Source organism: Sus scrofa, chromosome 13 (assembly GCF_054392235.1).
Source record: "Sus scrofa isolate SSC_HxYL_T2T_F1_AM1 chromosome 13, Sscrofa_HxYL_maternal_Yorkshire_Landrace_v2.0, whole genome shotgun sequence".
Taxonomy (NCBI): Eukaryota; Metazoa; Chordata; class Mammalia; order Artiodactyla; family Suidae; genus Sus; species Sus scrofa.
Window position 1 is genome coordinate 42,299,688 of NC_139395.1, and position 21,445 is coordinate 42,321,132.

Consider the following 21,445-nt stretch of genomic DNA (forward strand, 5'->3'; position numbering starts at 1 on the left):
GGAAGCTTATTAAGTGTCAGTTTCCTGGGTCCTGCCCCTTGAGGTTCTGATTTGGTAGCCTATGACTCTACATTTGTATCAAGCACCCAGGTGATATCAGTGAAGTGTTCCATGGCCCACACACCTGAAGGAGCAACATGCAACCCCCAGGTCTGGGTCAAGGTCCCACTCAGTCCAGCTGGACTTTACACTTTCAGGAGCACTTCCTATGACTCCATAACACAGGTCTTTTGCCCCATGACCCCAAAGATCTGATTATTCCACTATACACTCAACTAACTCCAAGCCTGTGTCTGTGCTGTGAGCAGTGATGATTCCAGAACCTCTCCACAGGGCAGGGATTCAGGTGCTGGATGCAGGGACCAGGAACACCACTTGGGCTTAGATAATGTGCTTACTTGATGCAGCTTGGCTGTGGCTGATGCTGACTGTCCGGCAAAGGACCCTGGCTTTATTGTTGAAATGGCAGATGGCTGAATTATATGGTGGTTATAAGCGTGAATTTGTCTGTCTCACACTGGATTCCAAGCTCTGAGGACAAGAACTGTGTGTTACTCTTCTTAGTGCCACAGAAGAGCATTCCATGAAGTAGATACTCAATATCTAGGGTTTTTTTTTCTTTTTCAGCCACACCCACAGCATATGTAAGTTCCCAGGCCAGCAGTGGAATCCGAGCCGGAGCTATGACCTGTGCCACAGCTGCAACAGCACTGGATCCTTAACCCACTGCGCCGGACCAAGGATTGAATGTGTTCCTCCAAAAAGATAAGCTGGATCTCTAACCCACCGCACCATAATGGGAACTCCTAGTTCTTAAAATTAATTGCTATACCTCACACCTCCCCTGGATCTTGTTCTAATACCCAGAGGCAAGTGCAGTGCCTTGCACATTAGAAGGCACATTCCAGGTATTATAGATGGGATTTAATGCTAGGTCCTCCTAAGTCAAAGCTGCCACATGAGGTTGTGCACTGCAAAGGGATACCATATCAAAGAGGCTCTCGTTTACACTGAGGCCATCAAAGTATCTGAATAGATATTTCTCAAAAAAAGATATGCAAATGGACAATAGTCACATGAAAAGATGTTTAACATGATTAGTCATTAGGGAAATGAAATCAAAATCACAATGAGATATTACTTCACACCCACTAGTATTGTTAATATCAAAAAGGCAGATACCAAATGTTGATAAGGATGTAGAAAACTTGGAACACTCCTACACTGCTGGTGGGAATGCAGAATGGAATAGCTGCCTTATAAAACACTCTGACAGTTCCTCAAAAGCTAAATAGAAGGCTACCATATACCCCACCAACCCCACTCCTAGATAGGTACCCAAGAGAAATGAAAACATACATCCATACAAAGTCCTGTACACATATGTTCAAAGCAGAATTAGACATCAGAGCCAAAAAGTGGCCCTAACTCAAATGTCCATCAACTAATGAAGGAATAAACAAAATGTGGGATATAACCGAAAATGATTCAGCAATAAAAAGGAATAGAGTACTAACACACTGTACAACTAACACACTGGATGAATCTTGAAAACATGCTAAGTGAAAGAAGCCAGACACAAAAATCACATATTGTATAATTCCAAATGAATTATGAAATGTCCAAAAATAGGCCTATCCATAGAGAGAGAAGATAGATTGGTGGTTGCCAAAGGCTGGGGATGTTGGGAGGAAATGGAGAATCAATGCTAATGAGTATGGGGCTTATTTTGGGTGTGAGGGAAAGTTCTAAAATCAATTGTGGTGATGGTTGCACAACTCTAATGTATTTTTTAAAACATTTAATTGTACATTTTCAATGGGTTAATTGTATGGCATGTGAATTAGATCTCAATAAAGCTGGGTTTTTTCATTTTTTTAAAGTCCTATTGCAATAAAACTGACAAGAAAAGGTCTAAGGGAACAAAGCTGTTCTATATTTTGAAAAGCTCTTTGGCGGATCTGTCTACAATTAGATCTGCACAATAAGATTTTCCTCCAAGGGCATTTCACATGAGCAGGGCCACTGTGTATGGTTGGGCAGGTGGTACACTCAACAATGTACTCAGCAGTACGCAGCCACCCTGCCCAAGCCATCTCCATCTCAGACTGAGAGCTTTCCAGCTAGAGAGAGTAGAGCAGACCTGTGCCCTTGACCTTTCTTTGTGTCAACCCTTCATTATTTTTCATTTCTTCTTATTCTACCCCATTTCAAATGGACCAACCCACCTACATACCCTAAACAATACCCATGAAATTCATGGCACACAAAAGAAGGCCAGGGCTGAGAGCACAACAGATGTGAAACCCCAGCCCTCCTCCTGGTCGGGTTCAAAGCATTTCTGTTTACTTCCTGAGTCTGTACTGACCATCTGGGGACTCCATGTGTCTCTTCCCAGGCCCTGCAACCCTGGATTATGACTCTTGCTAACAACTGATTGCCATGATGCCATTTCAACAAAAATGATGTGGAGTTTTACCTTGAGTGTTAAAGAACTCTTAATTATCTCCTAACAGCTTAACACAGAAAAAACACCTTAACTGCTAAAGGAAGGTGAACCCTGACTTACTGAACAGTTTGGTACATTATTATTTTGAGAATAAAATGAGATGATACATGTGAAAAAACCTGGAAGGTTTACAGAGAACAAATGATTTGGTAGCTAGAAACAGTTAGGGAGTTGCTAGCAAAACACTGTAAGCTATGTGTCAAAAGGCTAATTATTTTGCTTCTCTGGGCCTCAGTTTATCCATTTGTACAGCGGGCCAAATTGTAGTACCCTTTTCATAAAGTTATTGTGTGTATTAAATGAATTAATATATATGAAGGAGCTTGAGAAATTATCTAGTTCCTCCTTTGCTACTATTATAGTGTTTGCTATTTCATTGTACATTCCAGCTTTTACTTTGAACAAAATTTGGAGGGACCTGCTCCAATGTATTGGCTACAAATTTATGGGTTTTTTTTCTTTTCCTGGCTCCAATTTTTCTGAATAATAATTGAGCAGCATAATTTAGTGGTTAAGAACCTGATTCCGGAGCTCATCATGTGGATTTTAACCTGTTTCTGTCTTTTCCCTATCATCTCTCTAAGCTTCAGTCTTACCATCTGTTAAATGAGGAATATAGTAGTACCAACCTTATAGGGTTGTTGTGAAGAATAAATGAGTTATTATAGGTAAAGACTTGGAACGAGCCTGGTACATAACAAGCACTGCATAAGTGTTAGCTATTATTATTGTTAGGTTCAAAATATGAAAATATTATTGATGGTCTCATGATCAGACTTCCTCACTCTTTTGGGTTGCTGCTAAAGTGAAAAAGAAAAAAAAAAAAAAAGATCTCCAATGATAATCAGGCACAAACCAGGTCCACCCTCTTCTGCCAATGTAGAACTCACCACTGGAGAAGAATCCCAGGGTATCTGTCCTAAGCTTAAAGCCCAGAATTTACATTAGGTTAAGTATTTAAACAATTTAAGGAAAAGGAACCATACAAGGTGATTATATCTTCATGCAAATTCAGATCTCAGGAACACACTAATGACTCATGTATACAAAGGACAGTGAATACAGTTTGTGTCCTCTGCCACAGGGTAATAAGTTTTTTACCAAAGTGTAGGGAGGGCTACAGCTGACAAAACAATTAATCACACTTTAAGAATGGTTCGTGAACTGTCATTTTCCCCATTTGTACTTTTCAAGGCCTTGTTCACACTGTGGTTAAGATGAACATCACTTTGGAGTTCCCCTGTGGCTCAGCAGGTTAAGAACTAGACGTATCCATGAGGAAGCAGGTTCAATCCCTGGCCTCCCTCAGTGGGTTAAGGATCCAGCATTGCCGTGAGCTGTTGTGCAGGTTGCAGATGTGACTCAGATCTGGCATTGCTGTGGCTATGCCATAAGCCAGCAGCAGCAGCAGCTCTAATACAACACCTAGCCCAGGAACTTCCATAGGCCGCAACTGTGGCCCTAAAAAGACAAAAAAAAAAAAAAAAAAGAAAAGAAAAAGAAAAAAAAAAAGGTGAACATCACTTTGATTCAAAGACATAAGGTCTAATGCTGTGAGAGCAAGTACTATTGGGCTGGTCCTGACTGGTGTGCCACTAGGGAGGGAGAAGAGAGTATACTTGAAAGCAAGATTATTTTTTTAAAGCTTCATGGTATTATGCTGACATGTCCTGGAGATAATGACTTCTGATTGAAACAAAAACCAAAAAACGAATGAAAGCAGTCCATATCAAAGACCAAGCCAGAGTTGTACCCAAGTCCTACTTAAGTATGATCATGAATCCTGGACTTTAGATCCTAAAAATAGGCAGTAATCTCTTGTAAACACTGGTTAGTTTGATAAGATTAGAACTGAATGATCAGAGGGAATTTGACAGAATATGCACCCCCAAGGGGTTACTGTTATGGGACTCTGTCTGCTGGTGCTGAATTGAGTTTGGGGTAAAGGAGAAAAAATAGCTTTATTGCTTTGCTTGGTAAAGGAGGGTCACAGTAGGCTAATGCCTTAAAGACTGTGCCCCCTCTTAGAAAGAATTGAAAGGAGTCTTATAGTAAAAAAGGAGAAAAACAGGTTTTCAGGTAGGAATCAGGATTAGGACAAACATGCATTCTTCTTTCTTTGGGGGAATCTTAGTCATCAAAGCTGGAGTCAGAAGATGTTCACAGTGGTGGTCTTCTGGGTTATTGCCTAGAATAACAGTACTTGCGAAGAGGGCATATTGATCAGAGATTAGAACAAACCAGGAAAGTCCCTGCAAAACATCATGTGCTAATAATCTTTAACCCACAGGCAGTTATGCTCAGGGTGCTTAATCTTTAGCTTATGGGTGATTGCGTTTAGGGTCCATTAAGTCAGGCAGAAGGACAAGGAAGTACTCAAAGCTGTTTAATTTCAAAGTATTCATTTCAAATAGAAGCATAAGGAATATAACTTTTCTCTCAGATGTAGGAGGCGCCTGCATCATTACCTCTTAAGAATTTCTTACTGATTCACATAGAAATTATTTAACCATCTAAAAAATTCAGTGAATCACAGAACCAAGTGATGAATGCTAATATCAGCCAAGGATGAAGAAAAATGTATAGAAACATTCAAAAAAAAAACACTGATCTTGACATATCATTATGTGTCTATAGCATGCATATGAGAATTTGGACCCCCAAATTGAAATATATGGGAATGTTTAAATATATGAGAAGATTCATCCTACTTAGTAATCTCTTTATTAGCCATAAAATAGCCATTTCTCAGGAAGGGGGCCTCCTTTCTCAGATCTCTCTTTTCCTAGGACAGAGGTTCTTATTAAAACCAGGTATGGAAAGGAAAACACTGACAGGTTGAAACGTAAAAATCCAAATGTGCAGCTCCAAGAGGGGTAAATTAGCTGGAAAACACACAAGCAAATGTTTTGGGGGGGTGATGAAAATGTTCTAGAGCGTAATTGTGGTGATGGTTTCATGGGTATTACATTTGTCAAAACCTATCAAAATACATACTTAAAAATGGGGAAAAAATTCAAATATTTTGTTTAACAAAGATGTAACAGTCAGAATTAAAGGACAAGCTACCAATGGGAGGAAATACCAGTAATATACATAACCAGGAAAGCAGTACTATCCATAAAACAGAGAATCTACAACCCACAGAAAAAAATAACAAGACCCCTGAATTGACAAAGGACAGGAAGACAAAATTCACAGAAGAAACAATAGTAATAAACACGTGAAATACGTTGAACCTCAGTAATACTGAATGAACTGCAAATTAGAAATAGAATATGCCTTCTTTTCTAGTCACAGGGTAAAAATGAAAATATTAACAATAACACTGTGAATAGAATTTTTATTTTTATTTTTATTATTTATTATTTTGCTTTTTAGGGCCATATTTGCAGCATATGGAAGTTCACATGCTAGAGGTTGAATCAGAGCTGTAGCTGCCTGCCTGTACCACAGCCACAGCAATGACAGATCCGAGCCATGTCTGCAGTCTACACCACAGCTCAGGGCAATGCCAGATCTTTAATTCACTGGGCAAAGCCAGGAATTAAACCCACATCCTCATGAATATTAGTCGGGGGCTCGTTACCGGTAGCTGAGCCACATTGGGAACTTCCTGAGAACAGGATTTTATATTGTAATTTTCATCTTCATTAAAATAAAGAGAATGGGTTCCTGCCATGGCACAGTGAATCCAACTGCAGCCGTCTGGGTCACTGCAGAGGCATGGGTTCGATCCCTGGCCCAATGAAGTGAGTTAAAGGATCCAGGGTTGGTCACAGCTGCTGCTCAGATTCAATCCCTAGCCCAAGAACTTCCATATACTGTAGGTGTGGTCATAAAAAAATAATAGTAACAATTTTAAAAAAGAAAGAGAATGTTAAAATCTCTTTAGGACTAACTTCATTTATTCAACCAGTATTGACTGAATGCTTCTAAAGCCGATGACAGTGCTAGACCATACACTAGTTACTAAAATGAGTGAAAAAGACACCTACGAGTAAACTATAATTTCAAGCAACCAACTGAATACAAAGCAAAGTTGGCATGTACACGAGAGATTTGGAAGACCAAAGGATTCCCAGTAGGAGATGTCTTTAAAAAGGGCTGGCATTTGAGGAAAACCTGTAATACTGAGCTGAAATAATTTAGGCAGAAGAAGGATGAAAAATATTCAGTTAGAGTAAAAAGAATACATTTAGAATGGATGAGCAATGGGGTCCTACTGTACAGCCTAGGAAACTGTCCAATCTCTTGGGTTAGAACATGATGGAAGATAGTGTTAAAAAAAAGAATATATACACATATATATATGGCTGGGTCAATTTGCTGATCTAATTGGAGCTACAGCTGCCAGCCACAACAACTCCAGATCCAAGTTGCCTCTGTGACCTACACGTGACAGATCAGGGCAACGCCAGATGCTTAACCCACTGAGCGAGGCCAGGGATCGAACCCGAAACCTCATGGTTCCTAGTCGAATTCCTTTCTGCTGCGCCACAACGGGAACTCCTGTGCTTTTGCCTTTGTGTAACATTCTCTCGTCTATAGTGAAGTGGTCATTAACAAAAGTGATACAGAATGAAATGGGGTGGGGATTTTTAAAGCCTAACCAAATTTTTGGAGGACAAGACTTGCCACACTTAGAAATGTCATAGCATTCCCTATGAAAAAAATTACATTTCTTCCCAAAAAGTTTTCCTTCACAAAATTCTGCTCAAAAGGAAGCTGAAAAGCCATAACTTTTTAATTTCCTTTTTTTTTTTTTTTTTTTTTTTGAGAAGGCAAAGGCGATTCTTAGAGATGTGTGTCTTGGTTTGATGATTTCCGTGAAGAAACAAAGAGCTGTCTGAAATAACCAACTGTCTGAGCTATGCTGAATTGGAGTTTAAGAAGTTAAACTAGCAGTTCAGAACCTGGGGGGGTGGTGGGGGTGGTGGAAAGGGGTCAGATAGACCAATAAGCTAAAACTATTTCCCTCCTCCCCTGAGCCATATTTTTCCCTGTGAACCCTCATTGAGCCAAGCAGTCTAGGAAGCAAAATCTGTCAAGAAGGAAGAGGCACTCCTCAGGCCTTGTAAAATGAAGGGGAGATATAAACAACTGAACATCTTAAAGTTACTCCAGTTTATAAACTCCAACTCCTCGCTCTTATGGAGGTTTTAATAAAGAATCGAGTGACTAAAAGAAGGCAAATCTCTTAGGAAAGGGCAATGAGCAGGGATAGGCTGGAGGGCTGAGATGTAAAAGCTGATGTTTACTTACAGGACCATGTGCTTAAAGCCTGGGATGTTTATGTCACAACTTTCCAGCTGCCTTTGTCTCTGCCTCTCCCCAAATTCCTACCATTCTCTCTTTGGTAAGATAATGGAGGCAATAAATGTAACTTCAGGATAACTGCTTGGGAGTTGCAAGAGCTAGGAATGACACATTTTTCAACAGAGCTTTGGAGTTGCTTTCCTACTGGCTTTGCTTCCCACTTTAAGGGACTCAGAAGAAAAGTTGGTCAGGAAGAAGGCACAGCTGATGAGCTCATGAGCTCATTAAATGGGGCGTGAAGAGCATTAAGGCCAGGGGCCCCTGTGTTTTCCCATGGCACTGGCCTCTCTGGCAGTAATTGAGTGGGCCCATTATTCCCCCAAATTAGAAGATTCGTTGCCTCACAACTTGAGCCCAGAGACTTGGACATGTTATGCTGGGGCAGGTGGGGACATTGAGGGGAAACAGGTGAAGAGTCACTGAGGGCTGCAATTGTGGGAAAGCCGGGTCAACCTGCTTAGAAAGGGCCTCCTACCTGTGTGGGGGAGCCATGCAAAGGGGACGACCTGCTAAATGACTTAGGGTTGGTTTGTAACTTTCTAGGGTGGCTCCAGCTGACTTCAGGGTGAATCCTAGGGCAGGTAGGCAGCAGTGACAGGGCCAAGCCAATCTTAGGGCAAAACCACAGGCCCATAAAGTAGGAACGTGGCTTATCACAGTGACAGGATAGTAGATGTTAAAAACTCTGGTTTCTACACAGGTGAGTAAATGTTTCTGGAGCATGTTTAAGCCAAGCATTCTACAGGATCTTTGCTCATTTAGTCTCACAAGGTAGGCAGGAAGCAACTTCTCATCCAAGTCTGAGACCACAGTCCTCAAGAGAGAACATGCATCAGAATCCACTGTGGGGCTTGTTAAAACACACTTCAGGGCCCCAGCCCAGGGTTTCTGACTCACGAGGTCTCGAGTAGGTCCCAAGAACTTGCATTTCTAACAAGTCCCCAGGTAAACTGGTGTTGGTCAGCGATGTTTCTCTCTAGCAGAAATACTGTGCATCGGAAACAGCAATAGTTTAAGTAGAGACTCAGGTAGAACTATAACCAAATTCTTCTCAAATTTCATTGTATACAAAGACAGTTACATTCCCTGAAGCCACTGATTTCATGAAGAACAGAGGGTTTCAGTTTTAACAAAGACCTAATTCTCTGAGGTAAACTGTGTGACCACATTGTGAATACACAGATGAAAGTTAGGATTGTATCTTCCTGAAATTAGATGTTTGCTATTAGCTTCATCTGGAATTGCTGACCTTATAAGCACATGGTCCTTTGAGAAAATCAAAGCAAGCACCAAAGTCTCCGAAGAATGTTTACAAATTAGAACCCCTGAGCTGCTGTTTGCTTTGTCCGATGTGATAATGATATGACTGAACAGCACCACAGAGCCAACTACAACTTAGATAAGTGGAGGGTTTGCAGGAGTCACTGACTTCATTTCCTGAGCCTGATTTCCTGTTTTTCTGCCACTTACACCTGCATCCCAAGTAGATCATTGAGGAGAAATTGCTGCTTTGCTTTTCTACAGGTAGAGCTTGCATTTGATGACTACATTGTACACACTACAATACACCAGTAATATCCTGACAGCTTCCACTTATGGAACATACTACTATATTTATAAAGACGTCTGAGTTGCATTTTCATGATTCCAAGGATAGCTTGTTTGTTTCTTTATCTGAAGTGACTTTGAGAATATTGGAAGTTCTTCTGGAAGTTATGATAAAAAGTAACAATCAGAACTGAAGTTTTAATTGACAATATGGAATTTCAACTTTAGGAGTCCCTCTAGATGATGTGAGTTTGAATAATTTTCTAAAAATATATTTCTATATTGCTGGAATGCTTAACAAAAGGCATGGGTTTTTTCTCCAAAAAAGACACACTTATAAACTTTGATAACAAAACATTGGGTCCTTCCTCTTAAGAATTGCCCTTTCTTTTGTAATCCTCCAAACTCTAGAAGTTTTCTGTACATCTGTTATTTCTCTGCTTTTGAACTTGAAAACAGTCATGACTGTTAGTTTACTTTTACGTAATTTTTTTTGCTAACACATCACCTAGAGAATTAATTGCATCACCCAAGATGACAGTTAAAAGGAGGGAAGAATGCACATGTTCACAAAGATGAAAATACACCTGTATAACATACGACCTTGGTCAAGGGTACCTCCCTTTTCTTTGAAATCTTCTCTTTTAAATATGTAAGGTGCCACCGCAAAGTTCTCGTGCATACCAGATGCTAAAGCGTCAATTTTAGCCTAAGCATTCCTAGGTAAGCTCCTGCTTACGAAAGTTAGGATTATTTGGGGGAGAATATAAGCTGTAATATCTTTTTGCTCTAACAATATAGACAGAGCAAACCATTAAAAGCAGAGCACATGGAGAAAGCACATGGAAAAGTCAGCTGAGTTTTCAACATTCATTTTGGTGGTGGTAGTTTTGTAGCTCTGTGAATACAGTGTGTGCGATAGAGGAGGGCAAATGTGTAATCACGGAATATTCCAATCTATCATCTTCCTTGAGAATCAGGATTCTTTACAGAGGAAAGGAGATGACAGATAAAATGAAAGAAGTAAAATTCCTACAGTCATGAATTTGAAATAGAACTATTAGCATGAAATAACAGTATTTTGATACAGCTTCCTAACTCTCCTGAAGAGATCTAGATTTCATGACCAGCCTATTAACAATGAGTATCTCTAGCACCCCAGACTAGGTACTTGAAACAACATTTTCTGTGAAAAGAAATCAGGATTTCTTGAAGAAATGGAGGTTCCAGGGGGAGGATAGAAAATGTACTCAGTGATTCTGGGACATCTTGTTAGAAAGTTAAAGAAGCTAACAAAGGAATTCCCATTGTGACTCAGTGGGTTAGGAACCTGACTAGCATCCATCAGAATGTAGGTTTGATCCCTGGCCTCGCTCATGGGTTAAGGATCCAACATTGCCATGAGCTGCAGTGTAGGCCAGCGGCTACAACTCAGATTTGACCCCTAGCCTGGGAAGCTCCATATGTCATGGGTGCAGTCCTAAAAAGACCCCCCCCCCAAAAAAAAAAAGTTTACTAAAAGGAAAAATTCACCTCTGGTACATGATAAAGAACAAATTCTTTTTAAAAAGTGGTAAATTAAACCAAATAATTTCCCTGTTTTTTCTATATAAATGGAAGCACTAAGTAACTAACAAGTTATGATGAGGGGAAGTTTCTCTGTATAGAAATATCTACCTAGCTAATATATAAAAGAATAATAGATTTAGGATATCACCATTTTGCATTCCCCAAAGAATTAATACACACAGGCACTGAGCACCAAAGGCTGATTATATCATGGAATGAGAGATGATCAGATATTATGTGCCTCCCAATGCAAAAACACATTGCCATCTATGAAATTATCTTGAAGAAAAAAAAAAAAGAACCTGAATAGGAGCAACTCTCAAATCAAAGGACAAAAGAATGTGACAAATTACACTATAGGGATGTAATCACCAAAATCCAATCTATGGGAAATTTTAGAGGACAAATGATTCAGCTTCTTCAATTTGCAAAAGCAAAAAGGGAGGCTGGGGAAACGTGAAGATTAAAAGATCTCAAGAGGAGTTCCCGTCGTGGCGCAGTGGTTAACGAATCCGACTAGGGAACCATGAGGTTGCGGGTTCGATCCCTGACCTTTCTCAGTGGGTTAATGATCCGGCGTTGCCGTGAGCTGTGGTGTAGGTCGAAGACGCGGCTCAGATCCTGCGTTGCTGTGGCTGTGGCATAGGCCAGCGGCTACAGCTCCAATTTGACCCCTAGCCTGGGAACCTCCATATGCCATGGGAGCAGCCCAAGAAATGGCAAAAAGACAAAAAAAAAAAAAAAAAAAAATCTCAAGGACATTTATTTTTAAGAAGCAAAGCTAAATCACTGCATATGAAGATGCACATTTTGGGGTTAAAACTATAAAGTAAAGCAAGGAAGAGCTGTGATTGCACAGGGCACAAAAGTGCCACCAAAATGGTTGGCAAAGGTCCATTTCTTGACTAATAACTTCAACAGTATTTGTCTTATAATAATGTATTAAGCTATATTCTATGTGGGTTTTATGTTCCTGTTTTACAACAAAAAAGTGGTGGAACAAAGAGATCCACATGATCAACAGAATAGATATCCTTTGTCAGATAAAAGATCTAGAAAACAATAAGAAGAAGACAATCAACATAATAGAAAAATGAGCAGAAGACTTGAAGAAGCACTTCACAGAAAGAGAAAATCCAAACAGCCAATAAGCAAGACAAGTGCTGAGGCGAAATACAAATTAAAACCACAATTAGATACGGCTACTTGCCCACCAGAATGTATTTTAAGTGTTGGCAAAGATGTAAGGGACTCTGCCATTGCTGGAGGGAATGTAAATTGGTTCAACTGCTTTGGAAAATAGTTTGGAATTAGCTGATAAATTTGCGGACACACATCCAGTGAGAGCTGCTAAATGTTGAACAGCCAGCTCTTTAGGAGGAGGAGCCCTGATTTGCAGTGTTTGCCGATTTCCATGGTGTAAAAACTGGGAAGTGATGTATCTCTTTTAGAAATATGGTTAATTGCAAGTTTATATACCAGCATGAGCTCCAGCACTTTATACAGCCACTGCCACATCCCATGACCCAGAAATCCCATGACCCTAGAGGGATGTGTTTATATATGCACACACAGAAACATAATCATTTAGTCTATAATTCTTAAAAGTTGGAAATAATCTTATTATCCAATAATTAATAGATTAAATAATTTTGGGATGTTCATACAATGAAGTTTATTATACAGCAATGAAGAAAACCTGGAGCTACATAGAACATTTTATGGGTGAACTTTTAAAACAATGTTGAGTAAAAAGTAGACACAAAGGAACACATCATTACAACTCAGTTAATACAAAGTTTAAAAACAGACAGTGCTGTAGTGTTTAGAGATATACACATAGATAATGAAACTATAAAAGTAAGTCAAGAAAATGCTATAAAACACAGGGTGGTGACCAACTTTGGGTGAAGAGGCAGGTTGTGTTCAGGGCACATGGCTGAAATGTTGCTTCTTGAAGCGGTGGTTGCTACTCAGACCTTCACTTAGGCTGAACATCTGTTCTAAATACTTTGCTGTACGTATGTTGCATTTCTAAATTATTTTCTGTATGTGTGTTGTACTTCAACATTTTTCAAAAAGTCAATAGAAAATTGTCTCTGAGCATCACTTTCAAGGTGCAGAAAAGCTAGTATCTGACAGTCACCTCAGAGAAATGCAGGAGGTGCGGCCGAGAGCAAGAATCCAAAACTTGGCCACAGGACCAGTGGCCATGAGCAAGACTGAGTCTCTCCAAATCATTTCCCTTTGTAAAACTAGACCTATCACCACCCACTGGTCTACTTGATGGCATGACCGTTAAGACAAAATGTGCTGATGGCTGAAGTGCCAGGAAGCACTAGAGGAATACATTCAAGGGAGGCACTGTGGTGCAGTGATGAATGCCATGGGCTAAGGAGCTGGGCCAATGCAAGTGTGACCTCCACCGTCTCCAGCTCACTGAGAGGACATCCCTCCCAGCCTCAGCGTCCTGATCAAGTATCCTGCAGTGGCAACAAGTCCTTCCTTGTAGGGCTGATGGGGGATATTAAATGTCATATCCCGTAGGTGTCTCAAATCATGATTATTTAACAAATGTAGAACCTGTACATGGAGCAAGCATTACATAGGTGTGGGACCACAACTATCCTTTTGTCTCCCTCTGTTCCTTCAGACTTTCTTCAGTGAGGAATAACATTCTCCTGAGACTAGATGCTGACTTGGGCAGGATGAGAATTTTCTGTTCACTCACAGACAGTCCTCTGTTGCTCTTAGCCATAGTCTAAGTCACAGAAATTAAATTGTCCAGTCTCATGTGATGGTCTCAGTCTTGACAACCTCAGTTGTCAGTTGGCTTGGCATGAAGTTGTCTCCCCTCTCAGCTCATTCCTGCTCCCATGAGGAAGCCTCCAGTGGGAGAAGACGTTCCCTGTTCTCCTTGCCCCACTTTTTCAGCTCACTGCTTTTCCTGCCACCCTTTGCTTTTCCTCTCTTACTAGTTGTCTTAGAGAGATGCAGTGATCAAAGCCACCTCTCATGGGCTCTTTAGAGCCACCTCTTGTCCCTCAACCTGAGTGGGTACATGTATATGCCAGGTGGTCCTTGAAACTCTTAGCCCCTGGGCACTCAGCCTCCTCCTCATAAGGACACCCCATCCTACCAGCTGGCCCTACCAGACTGGACAAGACTCTCTCAGGTCAGCGCTCTCCTGTATGGTCCACATTGGGTGCATGGTGGCCGCTGTCCAGTCCCCTGCCCTGACTAGTTCTGGGAGTACAGACCCATCCCAACCTGATCAGCCTGCTGGCTCCACTATCACGGCAGAGAGTCAGCTCTTTCCCACTCTGCATTTTCTGGGGTAGAAGGGTATCAGGCCCCATTCGTGGTTCACTTTAGTTTTGTGAGGCAGGGGTCAGGTCCCAGTTCGCATCTCTCAACTGGATGGAGTCCAAATCAAACTCTTCTACTGGTTTCCTGGAAGCCACCCTTGCCAGGCATCGGTCAGAAAACACCTTCTCACAAGAGGACAGGATTCAGCAGAGTGGCCACTCTCTCCCATGAATATCCACAGAGCTCCCATAAATGTTAACTATAATTTCAACAGATCAACCAGTGGCCAGGCATCATAATGGGTGCTGGGATAAGAGATCAGAAAGACACTCTTGGAGTTCCTGTTGTGGCTCAGCGGGTTAAAAACCTGACTAGTATCCGTGAGGATGTGGGTTTGATCCCTGGCCTCATTCAGTGGACTAAGGATCCAGCATTGCCGAGGCTGTGGTGTAGGCCAGCAGCTGCAGCTCCGATTCGACCCCCAGTCTGGGAACTTCCAAGTGCCGCAGGTGTGGCCCTAAAAAGGAAAAAAAGAAGGAAAAGAGAAAGAAGGAGAGGAAGATGACATTTCTTGGCTTTCAAAGGGGAATTGTTCTTCCTCAGGGTCTCTTGAATCTGCTGCTTGCTTATCTAGGGTTTCTCTCTAACACGAGGGCTGTGGAGAGGGCTCTCTGGTTGGACGTCTCCTTCCTGAAACACAGCCCTTCCAGATCAGCCTTTCTGAGCCTCAACTCTGACAGCCGCACCATTCCACCCAGCCCTCAAAAAGGAGAATTTCAGGTCCCATGCATCCAGCTGACATGTACTAGGGACTTGCTCTGGGTGGGGCACTATTGCAGCAGGGGGGATACAGCGGGGCAGAAAAAGGCCCTGCTCCAGCTGGGGGCTGGGGAAGACATGATGAGCGTGTCACAGGGCACGTGTTGAAAGAGCCAGGAGGAGAATGGCAAGTGACAGGAAAGCACGTGGGGGAATCTCCCCTCTTTAAGTGGTGCCAGTGTTGATGTTTACCCAGGTTTGTCCTGTGATCCTGTGGGACAGGGAAGGTTAAGGAACACCCCCACCCTTTGTCTTCCAGAAAACTGCTTACTACAAAGAACCACCTTCTCCCTTTTAGCAGATAAGACTTACAGGTGCCTCTTATTTACCCATGACAAGCCCAGACCCTCAAAACTCCCTTTCTTTGCCTCATAAATGATTAGTCAAAGTGTGTGTCCCCACTAATCAGTTGGAACAAAATGCTTGTTTACCAAACATTGGTTAAGCTTCTCTGTCCCTCCAGTTTCCTGAACTTTGGCCCACCCTCACGCTGAGCCAGCACCCAACCCGCACCAAGAACAGTCTGGCCTTAGGGGCAGACATTCTCTGATCTTCTATCTGATCACGCCACCCTGTCGTCCCACTCCCCCACACCTGCTTCCTGCTAGTGTGATTTAATCCTCTCTGTAAATAAAAACTCTTTGAATCAATCCATTGACACCAGCCAGATCCATGACGTGTTTATGTGTAATATGTGAAACACTGTACTTTCCTAGTGTGTGAACTATGATAATATCGTATTGTTCACAAGGTTTAAAGTGAGATGTCCTCCAAAGACGGTTCTCAGTTTTAAAATTTAAATTCTATCCATGAGGATGATATAAAGATGATGGATTCTGGTGGGAAGAAACATTCCAGGCAGGGAAAGAGCAACACAGAAGTCCCAAGACGAGAACACACTTAGCATGTTCCAGTGTCAACAAGAAGGTCAGTGGGTTAGGGCATCACAAGGAGGAAGAAAGGGGTCAAATATTAGGGCAAAGGGATGCCAGGGGTATGATTATGCAAAGCCCATGGAATATCAGAAAGACTTTCAATTTTATTTTAAATGGGATAGGTACCCACTAGAGGGTTTGGACACAGAAACAAGTTGCATTTTAATGAATCAACTTGACTGCTATGTGAAGAATAGTGTAGTAAATTTGGAAATAGGGAAATAAGTTAGGAGGCTGTTTACAGTGGTCTGAAAAGAAAGGATGGTGGCCTAACTAGGGGACAGAAGTGGTGGAGATGATGAGAAATGGTGAAATTTTGAATATTTCCAAGGAAAGCAGACAGTTTGCTAATGAATTGAATGCAGTTAGAGGAGTGGGCCTGTTGAGAGAGAGGATTCCAGAATGAGTCTACTTTTGACCTAAGTAACAGGAATTATGGAGTTGCCCTTTACTGAGCTGAGGAACATATGGGAGGAGTGGGGGAATCCAGAGTAATATTTTGGGCATGTGAATGTAAAATGTCAGTTAGATATTGTCTTAGCTCAGACAGAGCTCAAAGCAAAGACCCAGGAATAAGAAGTTTGGTTTTTGGGTTTTTTGTTTGTTTGTTTGTTTTTTGTTTTGTTTTTTTTTTAATCTGCAGCATACAGTATTATGATGTGGGATCCCAGTTCACAGATCATATTGAACCTGGGCCACAGCAGTGAAATGGCCAAATCCTAACCATTAGACCACCAGGCAGCTCCCAGAAATACATTTTTTTTTAGGAGGTACAGGACCAGTGGTAAAAAGAGGGAGAGAGACCAGGACAGAGGAGAGGCCAATAAAAAGATGTGCTATCAAGGTTGCTGCCTGTGCAATGAGGGCTCACATCTTCAGAAATATCTGAGGAAACATACAAAATGCCTCCTGGATTATCTGTCCAAAGGGCAGGAGGCAAGAGCCTCTCCACCCCCCGCCACCACCCCCAACATATATACACAGATACACTAATGCTGCTGCACTTTCTAGTTGCCTACACCCTGAAGGAAGCCAGCTGTCTGCTGTGGGGCACTGGAGGAATCCCTGGGGCAGGAAGGGAAAATGTTTGGTGAATGCTCTTGGTTAAATGAGTCGAACCCTGCAAGGAACTGTTTATCCCAGCCACTTGGCTCAAAGGCATGGACAAGGGGCTACAAAGCAGGACATGGTGCTAGAGATATAAATCTGGAAGTCACCTGTATAAACATTATGAACACTATAACTATATATAATGTTCTCTTGAGTGGGAAGAAGACTAACTAGGGAGTTCCCCTTGTGGTGCAGTGGTTAATAAATCCAACTAGGAACCATGAGGTTTTGGGTTCGATCCCTGGCCTCGCTCAGTGGGTTAAGGATCCGGCATTGCCGTGAGCTGTGGTGTAGGTCACAGATGCAGCTTGGATCCTGTGCTGCTGTGGCTCTGGTGTATGCCGGCAGCTACAGCTCCCGTTAGACCCCTAGCCTGGGAACCTCCATAGGCTGTGAGTTCGGCCCTAGAAAAGATGAAAAGACAAAAAAAAAAAAAAAAAAGATGACTAAATAGGAGGAAATTTGGTCTGTCACACTTCAAATCATTCTCTCTCCGTGGTAAGCTTGATTTCGACATAGCAGCCGCAGGCATTCTCTCTGAGGTTATCCCATTCTGGAAAGTGAAATGGGAATTACCTCCTCAAGACAAAATAATAGACTGCAATGTTGGCTCTCATTCACTTTGAAAAATTGAGAGGCAAAAATGCAAGATCACTTACAGAGATGCTAAAACGTGAGCACCTGCACCCCAGACATCCTTAGACAGGTAGGCAACTGCACAAAGAAGCAGCAGAATGAATCTGTGCTTACTTCCCTCTCTCTCAGACGGGAGGGGATTGTCTCCTGAAGAGTGGCCATTGAAAGTGCGGGCGACTCAGCAGCAGCAGAAGAAACACTTAGGAAATGATTGGTTTACAGCACTTTTAAATTACTTAGCTCTGTGCCTCATGGTAGTAAAACAAAGGGGTTAGACTAGATGATTTCTGAGCTTCTGTTCTGCTGACAGATGCCCATTGTGTTCCATTTTGGACTTATTACATTGAGTAATTGACTTCATCTGACTCAATGACACAATCAAAACTCTTAAGATTAAAGAGCGTGGTGTTCTGGAGCCGGAGGAAAGAGTGGCGCGTCATCCTTGGCTGCTCTGGATATGGGGCCCTCTAGTGGATAGAAAGTTCATTTGCGATTTCCAAGTCTGGACTTACATATCTGAAGTAAACTATTTGGGACCAGTGGCTGATTTTGAATCCTTGACATTTCCGTCCCCTAACACTTCACCTATCCCCCTCTCAGGGAAATAAGATCATTGATTTTTGTTTAGCATTTAAAAAGTTCCATTATGTTATTCTTTACTGAGCAAGATTGGATGATGTTCCTGAACAGAAGATTCACAATCTGAAGTCAAATAAGAAGCTACTCCTGGTGAAAACACCGGAAATACTTAGGAGAAAGGAAAGTGACCGTGTCTTAGGAGAAAACCACATGTATTCTTGCATTATTTAGACATTCATTTCAAGAGGGTGAAAAAACATTTCCTGATACCATGGCAGTACAGAAGTCTTTCCTTTCATCTCCTGTGTTCCTTTATCCTCACTTTGGTCAGTTGAGATGGGGTGGGGGGTGGGGAGGCAGTCTATTACCAAGTAAAGAAATTAAGTATCTTAAACGCAAGAATGTAATGCAGGAAACTGGATAGAAGAATTGAGAAAGCAAACTGTTTGTTGAGGTTTCCGGAGATGAGTAACAACAGAAAGCCACTGCCACTCTAAGGATGGAGAGAAAAGGGATCTCAAGGCAGGTGGCTGAAGCTGCACCCCAGTGAGCCTGGCCCCCAAGGATGGAGGCCCAGAGGAGATGTAGCTGCTGTCTCATAGAAACCCTAAGTCAGAGAAAGAGCTGAGGAACTCCTCCCTTCTCCATTCTCCTCTCAGTGTCCTCCACTAGTCAAATCTCACCCATGATTCAGAAACATGGAAAACACAGGCTGAGGTGCTGGCCCCTGTGATGCAGAGGAGGACAGAGGAAGAGTGTGGAATTTCTGTGAGGGCAAACTGACCAAGAACTGGCACGATAAAGAGAAGAAGTTATGAGGTCAAAGCTAATAAATATTAGCAATAGAAAGGTCTGTGGAAGTAAACCACAGATCTGTAGGGCCAGCATCATGGGCACACAACCTGTGTAGTTGCACAGGGACCCACACTTGGTTTAATGCCCTGATGTCTCTGTCTTAAATCCTTAATCTTTTAAAAAATATACATACATATATTTTTTAAAATATAGGTATATTTGATTTACAATGTTAATTTCTGCTTCACAGCAAAGTGATTCAGTTATACATATATATATTCTCTTTTTAAAAAATTATTTTCCATTATGGTTTATCATAAGACATTGAATATAGTTCTCTGTGCTATACAGTAGGACCTTGTTTATCGCCTCTGTAATAGCTTCATCTGCTAACCCCAACCTCCCACTCCACCCCTCTCCCAACCCCCTCCACTCTGGCAAGCACAAATATGTTCTCCTTGTCTGTGAGTCTATTTCTGTTTTGTAGATAAGTTCATTTTTGTCATATTTTAGATTCCAAATATAAGGAATTCCTTACTCTTTAAAAGAGAGCCTCCAAAAAGTGCATTTTCATTTTGTACTGAGCCCCCCAAATTATGTAGCCCATCCTATGCATTAATGATCTCTAAGTTGTTAAGTTGTAGAAAGCAGACAATGTGGCTCTGCTGTCATCTTTCCAGCACAGAACTAGGACTTGCCATTCACGAGAGACATTGGAGGAGCAGTAGCTCTGAAGTTGACTTCAAAGGCTAGGCAGTAGTGTCAATCAGGATCCAGGGACAAGGGGAAAAGTGTAGAAAAGAAAAGGGGGTGGGTGGGTGGGGAGAATGGAAGAGAAGGGACTCCCAGGTACCCACAAAAAGCTGACTCTCTGTGGACTGAGATGCAATCCAATGGGTGTGGAGAAATATTCTACTCCATCTTCTTGACTCCCAAGTGTGTGAAATCTGCCACTAAGAAGATGGAGTCTTTTCTGGTAAACAACTGTGCCTGCTCTTTCCAGACACTGTCAAGCACAATAATAGGATTATGATAATCATTTCACGGAAGAGGATAGAAGAAAACTTGTATAAATACACCTAATCTCCTCAAGTTTTCTGTGAAAGCATTTGGTATGAAGAATATAAGAACTGCAATAAAGATTATAATTTTCTTATTCAGAATACTCAGTATGCTTGAATTTACAATTTCCTATGTTCCTAAGCTCTTCTCATATCTCTTTTATTCATTTCTCAACAGTTATATGTGCATAAGTCTTTAAATTCCTGGGCCGATAACTGACTTTAAGACAATCTGTTTTTATTCACAATAAAGAAGTGAGACTTGTATTTTTACCTTTATTTTACCAAGATCTTAGCAGCAATGTTTATTCTGAAGGTGTTTATTTAACATATCTAGTTAGTCTTTACAATCTGCTAGGCATTGTTCTAAGTACTTTACAAATATTAGCATATTTAATTCTCATGCAAACTCCTTAGGACTCCAACTTCTTTAGCATCTTCCACAAAGAATAAATTTGTGTATAAAAGACAGGAGAAAGGAAAGCAGTTTTAGGCTTCTAAGGGTGCCAAATGCCAGAAGGTAAATATATGGGAAGAAACTAATAGAGTAAGTTTTATTTGCAGATTCCTCTAGTGCCATCTCTAGACTAATAAGAGTATAGAGTCGCGAAGGGCTAAATGAAATAAGCAAGACAAAGACAAACGTCATATGATATTACTTATATGTAGAATCTTAAAAAAATCATACAAATGAACTTATTTACAAAACAGAAAAAGACTCACAAACTTTGAAAACAAGCATCATTACCAAAGGAGAAAAGTCAGGGGGAGGGATGGATTGGGGGTTCGGGATTGGCATTGTTACGGCAGATACCCAGCAGCCCTGCGCTGCAGCGCATCAGCTCTGGTGACAGCCCCGTGGCTGTAGTGTACCAGCTCCGGCAGCTTTGTGGCTGCAGTGGGTCAGCTCTTTTACCCGGCGAGAAACCAAGCGAGCACTCAGAGAGTTGGAGAACTCAGGTTTATTATGCCAGCGGGCTCAGAGGAGATCGCTCTCCAGAGTCTGAGCCCGGAAGAAGGGTTTCACAAGGCTTTTATGGGCTACATCTTCCGAGTCCAAGCTTGGCTAGTTGGACTGGAGTGACGTCAGGCAAGGTAGTAGATGCGGAAACAATTTACAGCAGCAGATGCATGGGGGAGGACTGGTTGGGGCAGTTGGCTAGACTTTGCTTAGTCATCATGGCTGGGGTGTCTCCTTTCTACATTTTATTGGGACATTTTCTCCTACAGCATATGCACACTATTGTATGGAATGG